The 12771-nt window shown below is 39.5% G+C and overlaps 1 long non-coding RNA gene across 1 annotated transcript in view; it reads right to left on the reverse strand.

The window, feature by feature from the left end:
- Positions 1-12771, reverse strand: part of LOC134423636 (uncharacterized) — a 226680-nt gene that overhangs the window by 46873 nt on the left and 167036 nt on the right. Inside the window, exon 4 of the long non-coding RNA XR_010029159.1 lies at positions 4815-4898. This is a non-coding gene — a long non-coding RNA (uncharacterized LOC134423636). The remainder of the gene's footprint in view (positions 1-4814; positions 4899-12771) is intronic.

Consider the following 12771-nt stretch of genomic DNA (forward strand, 5'->3'; position numbering starts at 1 on the left):
TCTGTCTTTAAGGAAGATGTTTCCTAGAGTCTAGAAGGCTATTAAGGGTACAGGGAAGATTTTTTTTTGCACATAGCCAAGTAGTTTTACACAGATGCAGATCTCTTGCAAGAAGTTTAAAGCCCTGCACAACCTCACTGAATACAGCACGTGGTGCTCAGTGTAAAAGAATCTATTTGTTGTCTTCTGCCTGGGAGAACGGAGATTCTGAAGCTTCATAGAAGCTGCAGCTTTCAGAAAATGAGAAAATTACTTTGAGTTTACATCTTAAGGGTATTTGCATACCGCTGCAGTGTCTTCCACTATTCCCGAAACTCTTTAGGCCCTTAATTCAGACAACTGAGTGATGTTCACCCTCCACCTGCAAGCAATGGGTGTCTGCAAAGAGAAACCAGTCACATGACAGAACAATGCAGAGAAAGGGTTGATTCAGAAGCACTGCAACATTCTTGATATTTTGTTGTTAATTAGGCAGTGGGATTGCAGCCATCTGAGTATTGCACACTCAGAAATGAAACAACAACAAGCTCTAATAAACAAAGCTCTAAATAAACAAAAAGCACAAGCAGAAGAGCCATTCTCAGCTAAAGCTGAGCAGCAAGGTCCAATGTGTGTTGGGATGAGCAGATGACTTGGATCCAGGAAAAGAACCTAGAGAGAAAGCACAGAAGGACCTCACAATAAGTCTTTATATGCTATTTCAATTTGACAGACACTTGTCCTGCAGCCTGAGTGAAAGCCATGAAGAGTGGACATGACCGTGTCACCAAGAAGTGACAGAAGTCCTTAAGCAATACACAGGACTGAGGGGAATGAGGACAGCCCTCCAAGCAGCCTGGAGGTGCAAACACAAGCATAGGCCAAGGCCAGGCCTGGTCTGTGCCACTTGCAAAGAGTTTGTACCTGCCAGCACAGACATAGGGCCAGGGGACAGCTCTGCTACAGAAGATGAATGTGCTATCAGCCTGAAAGCAGATGGGACATTTAATATTTTTAAGTTGGCCACTGGTACAAAAGCCAACAGGCTTCAATTATGTGAATGAAAAAAACTAGGAGTAGATAAAAAAAGGCAGACTTTTTATGGTGTGGCTTAGATCTATCCTCCATCCTGACAGGGAAACTAAAGGCATCTCATAATCTCAAACCACTGTTGTGAGGCAGGTGGAACATATTTTGGTATACATGAGGATTGAAAAATAGCCTAGGAAGTCCACCATAGGATCACAGAAATTTAGTGAGATTACAAGATGGAGTTGAATGAGCTCAAACTGCAGTAGGGACTGTGTTGCATATAGGTAAAACCTTATAAAATAAGGGTCTTGTTACCCTTGTAAAATCATGGCTATAGTTCCCTTCACACCAAATCTTCTGATGTGCAAGTAGCACAAAGGCAGTTCTTCTCAGGGTATACAGTAGTACAACAAAACATGGTGTACGTAGAGGCCAAAAAAATACAAATAAAATTCTTAGTACTTTCACAGCCCCTAAGCTAAAATACTACTTAATAGATATAAATTGTGCAGGAATTAATAGACCACACCTGGGTAACCTCTCAGACACTGCATGATTTTATCTGCCAGAGCAACTTTGGTAGTGATTCTGATAGATAGCAATGAAGCAATAACAACAGCAACAGAAGCTCTTCATCTGTGGTGCCAGTTCAGCACACACAAACATCCTGCAAGAACAGACACACTTGTTGAGATCAATAGTCATTGTTTATAAGTTACTTGGCTCTGAGTATGCCAGCTCTTGGAAAGGTCCTGGTGAGCCTGGAATCTGTAAATGGTTTTTTTATTGGTGCTGATGATAGGGATGAGCTCAATTACATAAGTTGGAATTGCTTTTAATATTATTCAAGGGGAATGTTTCCAAAGAGCCCAGTGTTGCAAAAGCCAACAGTAATTTATGCCTCTTCCAAAAAATTTGCCATTTCAGGGAACTCCAAGCTGCCTCTGTTCAAAGTGCAACCATTTCTTTTAAAAGAACTTGTGTTCAGTGTTGAGCAACATCTAGAGTTCCCAAAGCCCTAAGCAGGTTTTTTGGACACATTCAGAAATTAACAGCAAGACCAAAGAACCAAACTTCTGCCCAGATTTCATTTAATGTATGTTTGCACTGAAAGCCACACTAAATCCATCAACAGAACAATTTCTTTCTTTACTGTACCCTCTGTTTTCAATGGCACAAGCTCCTCAGAGGCCCAGCCACAAAACAAGTGTTCTGGTTGCTGTATAAACAGGGGACACTGTGGCCATCCCAGCTAAAACAAATATTTTGTACACACCTTCAAGAAGAATCAAAACAGATCATCATAAGCAAACAGGTGATCACAGATCCATGTCCTCAGCAGTCACACACTGCTGAGTTAAAGGGGAAAGTGTCATGAGTAGCTGCTGGATTTCATGGGGTGCTACAAGGGGTTTCAAACCTTTATGGAACAAGTAAAGCCTATACTTTTTACCTAAATTAATGTAATTTAAGTCAATATAATCCGTAAGAGATTTAATTCTCCATGCTGCTGTGGAAAAACTTCAAGTATAAATACACATTTTAGCAACAGGAATTGCCTCATACTTAGCAAAAGCCACCATTTGTAACAGTTTGAACAAATATGCATTTCTCAAATTTCCTGATTTTACATATTCCCAAAAGATGACCATAATAATCTCTTACTCAGACACGACCCATTACTCCCCAGATTACAACTGTTCTTATCAATAGTGCATGGTACCTGTTTGCTGGAACATGCCAAACTGATCATGATAATTTATTTAATGTGTAAGGTCTGAGCTGCTCAAGAATATATTTATCAAAGTGAGACTTATTAAAAAGAAAGGCAATTTTCTTACCTGCTACACTGTTCCCCCTGGTGCTATTCCTGTTCCATGAGTATTGTGAGATTGCTTCTGCTACAGCCAGGACAGCTCACCACTTGGCTTGGTGAAAAGTATGCCACAGACATTGCTCCAATCTCTAAAGTCACACCTCAGAATCTTCTACTTACGAACAGTGCCAGCTTCTCCCCTAGGCCAAAGTTTTGGGGGTTTCCATTTATGGGTTAAGTTTTATTCCCATCCCCTTTCTGAAAGCTCTCAAAGGCACACCTTAAAATGCAGTGGGTGAAGAGACCTGCCTGTTCATGTCTTAGGGCAGAAAAGAACATCTCCTGCTCACAGCCCAAAAGGATGGTCTCATGCTTGGTTGCCACACTGCACAGCAGCAGCAGTACAAGTGAGTACCAGCAGGGCTGAATTCAGAGGGCCTGTGAAAGCAATCCCATGTAGGGCAGCATTTGAAAAGTTGAGAGGCATATGGACAAAGCCATTTAGAACACAGTTAAGCACATTAAGTCTTTCTAGGAATATTCCTCTGACTTTATTTGTATTCATAAAATTGCCACGAGTGTCTTTGATCCTAGAAACCTCTTATCTGTAGCCAGTCTAACAGTGTGACATCTAGTTTATCTCCACCCCCTTTACATTCCCATGCAAAGGGAGTGGGATTCCTCTTGTGCCCAGAGAAGAACTGGTGAGACCCGGGGTAATTCAGTGTCTGAGCACACCCAGCCCATGAAATCCCCACAGTGCCAGCAAGTGCCATGGCTCTGAAAAGAGGTGTTTAACCCCAGGGATGTGACCTGCCACAGTCACTCGGTATTCTTGCAGAGATTGGCTCCCATTCAAAGCATGACAATCTGTACTCAAAACTGACTCAGCCCAAAGAAAGGAAGAGCTTTTATAACCCAAATGGTGCCAGGATTGCACAGAAGGCTCCAACTAATTCTTTGTTATGATTATTTTATTTCTATAGCTCAATAATGCCCGCTGTGGGAATACACAGAGACCCATTCTGAGTTCCCTTACACTACCAAGAGTCAAAGAAGCAAACTGTCAGTGCAACATGAACTGGCATAACTGCTAACTGTACTAACATGACAATAATGTTATACCCAGATAGCACGTCAAAGGTCCAGCCAAGACTGAAGCCCTGTCAGCTTGGCATTATACAAACATCACCAGAGACAATCCTTGTCCAGGCAAGCTTACAAACCAAAAAGACAAAACAGGCTATGTGTAATAGGGAAAACAAAACCACAGGGGAATTAAATGTCTGGCCAAGGGTTACACCAGCCAGTCAATGGCAAAGACAGAAATAGAATCCAAGTTTCTTAGTCTACTGCTTGTGGCAATGGGAACTCTGTGGCCCATCAAGAGCCTGATTAGTCCACAGTATTTGGCAAGACCTACTACAAGTCCTTCATTAATATTTAGAGACATCATTTGTTCTCTGTTCTATTTTGCTTGCTTTCTTTCTCCTCAAAATAGAAACTTTTTCTTTGGAGGAAACTGGAAGGAGCTCCTTTGTATGAATGGAGGAAGTAATGACTGCCATGGGATGTAGCAGATGGATAAATAACTCCCCCCAAAGCAATAAAGAAAAACTTCTTTATTGCAAAATATTATTCCTCTCAATGTTCATAATTGTAACTGTCAGTTACCAAAATTAGGATGGAAGCTACTGTATTTTTAATTGCATACTGAAAGTGTGTAGAGCTAAACAGTGCCTATTAGTCCACTCAAACAGATGTTATCTAAGTCAATACATAGTTTTGAAAACAAGAGCCCATATTTAGATTCCAAATTTCTTTTTTTAGGTACTTGCTTGATTCCCAGGTGGTGGCTTAGGGTAGGGAGGACCATGGATAATGAGCATCGATTTTCCAGCTGAACATTAAACTCCTAGGTTAGAGCCCACCCACATGCACACAAGTCCCATTAGGGGCCCATATGTGGGCTTTGAAAAGCACTCACCATCCATTTAACTCTTCTTCTCTTCCCACTGGGCTTCTGTAACTTGAGGTTTCAGACCAGCACGGAGCCCTTCTGCAATCACACCTGAAAGGGATTGCCAAATGACACAGAAGCAACAACATGAGCTCTGTATCCTGCTACTACTTAAGAAAATGTCAAATCTCACAGTATTGCCTTCAATTATTGTGCACATTTCCCAATTAATATCTGACAAGTATTTCCTTTATTTACAGCTAATTTCTTGAATAAACCCCTTTGCATTACACAGGAATTGAAAAATCAGCCCTTTTCCCCTATATTCTATTAAGTATGTTAGAAAAACCTTCTACATCTTCTGGTTTCGTCATTTACGGTAAATGAGATTTGAATTCCAGACTCTGGAGTGCAGTCATTTAGGATATGCAGCTTTGCAAAACATTTTCCACAATGAAATCTCCAATGATTTGAAGGTACTTCACATTAACCTAAAGCAATTTATTAGTGCAAAACCCTCTAAACTACTGACATATCTGGTCAAATTAAAACATGATAAATCTGATGCTGGGATTATAGTTATTATGCTGTGGTGAGAACTACATTTGGAGAAGATGATGTTTTTCATAGCAGCAATGTTCCTTACCGTGCAAAAATGAAATTACAAATGCTTTCAAAAGAAAGATGTGCCAGCTCAATGCATAGCTTTTGTGCAGTACAAGGCTGAGATTTGGAGTAAAATTTTTTGTGTGGAAAAACACAACAAGAAATGTCAATGAGATATCTTGGAAAAAAACTAACAGAACATGATTTGCAGAATTGGGTCCTTTTAAGCTGAAAGTATAAGTGATACTTCTACAGCTGTATCTTTATAAGCCAAAATCTCCATGAAGGAATATCACATTCTATCTTTTGTAGAGAGGAATCCAGAAATACCATTAGTCTGTGAAAATTGAGATATCTGTGATTTGTGCAGCCAACAGCTTCCTGCTACCCAAAACAAAAAAGTTATACATGCCAGATGATGCAAGGAATTCAAGCTACTGCAAATTGGCTGAGCCACAGTAACTGTGGATATATTCACCAGCCTACTGAAAGTTTAATTCAATCTAACTTAGCCTGCTATTAAAGATGGTTATCCAAATTTTTATTCTCTTGCCTTTGCTGCTTTTACTTAAAACATACACAAATAAATATTGTAACTTGGATGATACATGGTATCTTGTCAATCTGCAGAATCTAAATTCATTTTTAGTTCCGTTTCTTATCCTGTGTTATATATAAAGTGTCACACATTAACAACAAGTTGATAGAAGTCCCTAGTTAAAAACTCTCTGGAATTTTTTTTGAAATCCAAATACAGAAATGCAAACAGATTCTACTGTAGCTTCAGCTCATATCTGATGTTTAACAAGCCTTGTATTTCCCACAGAGGTGAAAGCAAATCCCCTATTACTTGAAAGAACTTAAACACATTTCACTTTCTCAGAAGCTATCTATTTTCTGTCACTATTTCTGACATGGCTGCCTTTGCTAGCTAATGCATTCTGTGATGGTACTTTAGAGAGGATTGCTTATTTAATTTTTTTAGGGGCTTTCCTCACAAAGAAACATCCTTGTGTCTTTCAGAGCCAAGGCTGTTCTGATTTACCTGTAAATACCTTTGCAGCTGTAACAAAGCCAGGCATTTTTCAGTGCAGAACTCAGGATTACAGTAGGTGCAGCGCAGCATGTGCTTACAGGGAGCACATGGACGTACCAACACCACTGTTTTTTATCATGCACATGTTCTCATGCTATCAGAGGCTCAAAAGGAGGCAGTAGCTGAAAATTGATCTTAAGATTGGCATTGCTCTCAATTCTCAACACAGCAGGGTAGGAGGTTCACAGGGTTTGTTATACAGAAAGTATGGCCATACACACTTGAAATTTTGTAGTGTTTTCCGAATGCTTCATAAGTCACAAGCTATGAAACAACTTTCTATGCTTCTGGCAAATCCATTTATACAAATTTCTGCCAGTCCATTCAAGGCTTCAAGTCCTCTTCCAGGACTTCCCAGTGGGGGAAGGAAGGCGCAGACCTTATTAGCTATGTTTCAAAAGTTTTACCTTCTCTCTGTCTGTTCTTTAGTCGAGTATGTCAGGCCCTAATAGACCTGGATCTTTCCATGTCTATCAGAAATGAATTTGGCACATAACAGGCAAAGGAGTATTGAATGAAACCTCACTGAAACCCAACAGCATATCAGCATAAGAGTCAAAATGAACTCTTACTGTGCAAGAGCACACTCCTGCACATGAAGCCTAAGATAAATGGCTGTTTGGACTTAAAGACACCCTTCTGTGGGCCAGCCTCAGTGCATGGCCACAGAGAGGTCGTGTGACTTTCTTCTTGTAGTACAGCTGCTGTGGTACAGCAACTCATCCCAAAGTGAGCATCAACATTGCCAAGATACTTCCAGACCCTAAATCAAAATTTTAAGCCTTGAATTCTGAGGGGAAGAAGTCTCAAGCCATAGCCATGGCCAAAATCAAAGGAGTAAACCCTTGATTTGAAAGGAACATAGAACAAAGCACTGCATATTCATGCATTTTTTATATCCCACTAAATTAACAACCCACTTTAATGGGGTTAACCAATGCCTAAACAAATTCTGCAATTCTTCAGCTCAACCAATCTCTTCTGAAACCAGAAGGACTTGTTGCTTAATGCCCATCCAGTTTCCCTGCTCTTTAAGGGGAAAGAAAGAACAAGGTTTTCTCAGAACTACAAAAGAAGGTCAGCAAATCATCTAAGGGACCCCAGTCTTTAGGTAGATCCTCAAAAATACCAGAAGACACTTACCCTCACTAGGTTTGCTTTTTTCTTGGTATCTCTTGTACATTATAAGCAGGGGAGAAAATAATTACTCCTCTCCACATTATCAGACTTGTCCAGATAAAACAAATATTTTGTGTGATGCCCTATTGCAAAACTCAGCCATGCTATAATTAGCAGCTGTGAAGAATCAACTCAACAGCTGTCAGCAGATCCATCTCTACTTTCCAAAGGGGTTTGTTATATGATTTGGAAAAATATGGACACACAGGAATTCTGAACAAGTTATTTCAGCTCAGTGGGAAATAGTCATCTGATGAGAATATCACAGTTCAGACCTTTGCAATACTTAGCTGTAGCAGGCCCAGTTTACAGCATCTAAGTATTAATTATAAAAAAAAATCCTTGTTGCTTTAAAAGTTTCACTCCATCTTTTACTGATGCCTTACCATGATTTTGACTGAACATAACCACTGAATTTTTTTCTTAAAAGTACTTTGAAAAACTACTGATGCAGAGTGTTAAATCTTACCCAGAAATACGTTAAGTGATGGATAGAGCATTACTGGATTGAGCTGATCTCACTGGTAAAAAAGTTAAAGCTATGAATTAGTTTGAATTCCAGGTGTCATTTCTTTGCTGTTAGAGCAGTTGCTGTCCTCTGAGAAATAATCTGCTCCTAAAATGTGTTATTCTGTGTTACCAGTAGAACACTAGAGGTGTACAGAGTACCTTACAGGCAAGCATGAGAAATGGACTGTGGCAGAGGCAGCTATGGTTTAAATTAGATTTTAAACAGAATATTGGGAGCGTACAATAGTGGCAAAAGCAGAAAGAAGAGTTACGTTTCATCAATAATGGGGCAGGCAACTGGACTGAGTCTTGGATTGAATCTCACTGCACATCATCCTCAGGCCTTACTTATTCTTATTGAAGGTCTGTGAACACTGCAGAGATAACCCGTGATTCACACAGTCTGTGACTGCAGTGAGGCAGACCCAGCATGGGTATGGGACAGGTACCAGTGAGGGGTGCACTAAAGGCTCACACAGATTTCTACATGGAAACACTTGTTTGTGGGCAGAGTATGAGTGTGCCATACCCAAACCTTGAGGCTCCAGCAGCATCTGCACTTTGGTACTGTAAGTGCTAAGTGCCCTGGAAAGATAAATGCTCAATGCCTGTGATCCCTGCAGTTATCCTTATGAGCTGCATTTCCAGTCTGGCTTAGCCTCCTGCCAGCCCAAAGAAAATGTGGCAAGCAAGCAGTTAAGAACACTCAACTTTAGACCAAAATCCCCAGCTACACACTGTCTGAATCAGAACTTTTTCCAAGCTTCTAAATTTCAATCATTCATTTCACCCGGAATTGACAGTGTGTTAGGGAAGTTATAAGACCAAATAAAGGGAGAAGGAAAAATAGGAGCAGAAAACACCTGTCTTTGCAGCTGGTCACCAGGCAGACCTTTAATGTGCTGCCTGCTGGGAAACAGGGATGGTCTCATGTTACACTGAGGCTTCAGCAAAGGATGGAGTTTGCAGAAAGGAATCCTGCAACTAGAAGATGTGAGGCTTGGGCTCTAGCCAAAAACAATGGAGAGCAACATTAAATGAAAAGTTCCATAAGTTCAAATGCATTCAATCACTGAACAACACACAGCTTTGTGGTTTGAAAGAATTTAAAAAAGAAATTTAAATCATCACTGCAGAGCTACCAGTTGTTTCTAATTTTGAAGAACAATCAGTATTTTACTCTTAACTACCACCAAATGCATCCCAGAGTGACCATAGTCACCCATAAATAGACTGAATGTCTTCATTTAGGAAGAGCAGACCAAACCTGATAAAAGCCAATATGCTACTTTGAAAATTGCTTTACTGCCTGAAGCAGAATTTCATCTTTCATTGGCTAAATCGACCCTAATAAGTGGCACCAGTTTTGCTTTAAGTCACATCCTTAGAAGCTCATTGACTGCAATTGAGAAGTCATTGAAGAAGAGTGATTCCAAAAGATTAGTAGAAAAATACACATAATGGTATTAAAGTAGACATTTAGAGGGTGTAATCTCAAGAATATAAATGTTGTAACAGAGAGCAGTAGAATACAATCTAAAAAACCTAGAAGTTGGACTGAAAATCCTGAAGCACTGAAATCTGCATAGTTTTACTCCTGAAGTGAAAGAGTGAGAAAGTGAGGACAGGACTACAAAATCTCTAACAAAAAATGATCAAAGCACTACACAATAAGGGACTAAAATACATATTACAAGCCAAAATGCCCGTTTTTATATAGTCAGAATAATACTGAATGCTATAAAGGGATAAAGGCATTAACAGGTGCTTAAGGAGCAGAGCTGTAGTGACCTGCATTCTCAGCAGTGACCTCTAATTTCAGTTTCATAGCACAAGACAAAGAAGAATCTCTTTCTGAGGCATCTAAAATATCTTAAACTCTTCCTGATTTTGGTAGGAAATGAGAGGACAGTAACCTTCCCTAATGAGGAAGTGAGAAAGGCGTATCTTGCCTGCAAAATGTTGCTGAGAAATGAACTGCTGGAATCACAATCTCAGGGACATAACATTAGGGATTGAAAAAGGAGGTATTTAAATGCTACAATATTTTAAAATTAACTTCTTGAATGAAGCAGAGTTTGAAAAAATAGTAAATATTTTAGAATCATATACAGATACAGTTTATACTCATCCTTCAAGTGAGGGGTGGAGTTCATATTAACAAGGGTATTTGATTTGGGTATTTTTTTTAATCTTCTGGCAGATAAAATACCTCTACAAAACAAAAGAATCCCTAAATTGTATTTCAGCTCTTTGTTCTTAGGTTCATTACTAGAGGTTTAATGATGTAAGAATCCTCTAATCTCTAATTTTATTATTCTAATAAACAAATCATAAATAAAAATTTCCTCTAGACATACAGAGGGAGGGAAAAATCACCAAAACATTGGAAAAGGATCCAGGTTTTCAGTCAGTTGAAACATCCCTAATTGGCTGGCATGTTTTTCTGCACTTATTACAGTGAATGCTGCCATCTGTTTCTTACTTCAAAAGAAATAGTCAAAACGATTAGCAAGCCAACAGAGAAGAAAGTCTTATCATGCATATAGAATATTTTAAAAAACATAGTATCCACTGGCTCCCTGTGGATAGAATATTTCCAGCCTTGACATGATGATTACTGGTAGAATAATATTCAACCATCTTCAATTTGTGATAATGGGACATGTGGAGATGAGAGAATTTTGACTTCAGGATTTCCATTTCCCACTTTAGGAATTGCTTTTTAAGGATTCTGGTGAGGGTGTTTGTGGTGAGCCAGGCTGTGCTCTGGATCACAGTTTGGTGGCTGAAGATAATGAAACATTTGTCAGTGTAAAATATCATCATTAACAGCCCAAAGAGAAGCCTACAAGCAACAAGCAAAGAACATGAAGGAAAGCACACACAATATTAGGGCAAAGAAAAAGACACAAAAGAGACAGAATTCCCTTGCACTAGACTGGTAATGTATCATCAACAGTGCCATCATCCCAACTGATCCAATATGCATCTCATGGGCTATTTTCCTAATTGTTAAGCATCATAATGAATTGCTGATATTTCTGCATTTCACCATTTAATTTCATCAACTGCTGATTAACCTGATGACTGCAAAATTCATGCTTGCAAAACCGGTAATTTTTTTACAGACACCTTGCCTATACATTAATGTAGGACATTTACTTCCTTGAGTGCTTTCAGATTATTCAATCCATTATGGGAATGCTGTAAAGGCAAAATTCCCTTTCAACCTGCATGGCCACAGTCTGAAAAGCCAGGGAAAGGGAACTATAGCAAAGAGGATGTGCAATAAACCATGGTAGCTGCTGCAGTCAAGAAGTGACAATAGAATAAGTATGAAATACAGAAGGGGATTCACTCCCATGAAGCCTATTAGGTATGTTTTCACCCTATCAGTGCAGTGGAGAGTAGCAAGATTCATAGCTTCTCTCCATCCTGTTATTTGCCTATCTAACCAAAGGAATCCAAATCTGGGCCTAAGATTAGGAGAAATAAGAGCTTTTTGCTCTCTGCCTTTCCCTCTGCTACAGGGAACAACAATAATTTCCAACAAAACTGCTCTTGTATCATCCATTTCTTTGCTCTGCGTCACAAAAAACTTCATTAATTCACTTTTATGCTTTGCTTTTTCTTCATATGTCAATGACAGTACAAATAGTATTTCCATTTAATTTGGAATGTATTTGTATTTGATTTTACAACTGCCTGAGTACTGGAAGCATGAGACACACAGGCCAGGGCTGAGGCACACCCACCAGTGACCCCTGCCTTCACTCCTGTCTGTAGGCCACAAAAAGAAATAGGCCATTTTAGAAGGAACAGCATGCCAACATAAGTTTAATACAGAATTGTCCAGGCTGAGCAGAGGCACATGCTCAGAGATGAACACAGCAAACAAGCAAAAAGAACAGAAGACAACATGGACAGGGGTAGATGGCAATACAGGGGGGAGAAAACCCCAAAACAACAAACAAACCACAAAAACCAAGAGATGACTAACAAGTCATCCATGAACATTTGCTATCAGTACCTGTGAATCAACCACAAACCATAAATGAGAAAGAACATACAAACTTCAGACCAGAACAATTACCCTATCTCAGCTGAAAAATGTGACTGGTTACTGGAGTTTGTGTTTTTCATTACTTTCTTAGAAAAAAACTAAAAAAAAAATTAAAAAAGGAAGGTATCCACACACAGAGTGTGGGAAACAGGAGACTGGCCATGAGCTGATGTGATAGCTGCTGGCTCTTGAACGGGAAACGTGAGAAAGTGCAAGAACAGCAGCACTTACATCACACAGGCAAAGGAGCTGTCTGTGCTCTCACACTGGAGGTTCTGCTGCAGCCAGACACTCAGCACAGTTCTCAGGCAGAGGGACCTTTGGAAACACAGATAACTTCAGGGGAGATATATGAGCCTCTAAAAAGGATGTAAAAAAGTACAGGAATTCAACCAACTCCTCTGTGAGCATTGGTGACTTCTACACAGGCTTGATTTGTTTCAGAGAACTGTGCACTAGGATGTTTCTTAACCTAAAAAAAAAAAAAAAAACGCAAAAACAAAACACAAAACCCAAAAAAACCAAAC

The sequence above is a fragment of the Melospiza melodia genome, chromosome 12 (genome assembly GCF_035770615.1).
Source record: "Melospiza melodia melodia isolate bMelMel2 chromosome 12, bMelMel2.pri, whole genome shotgun sequence".
In the NCBI taxonomy this organism is placed as follows: domain Eukaryota; kingdom Metazoa; phylum Chordata; class Aves; order Passeriformes; family Passerellidae; genus Melospiza; species Melospiza melodia.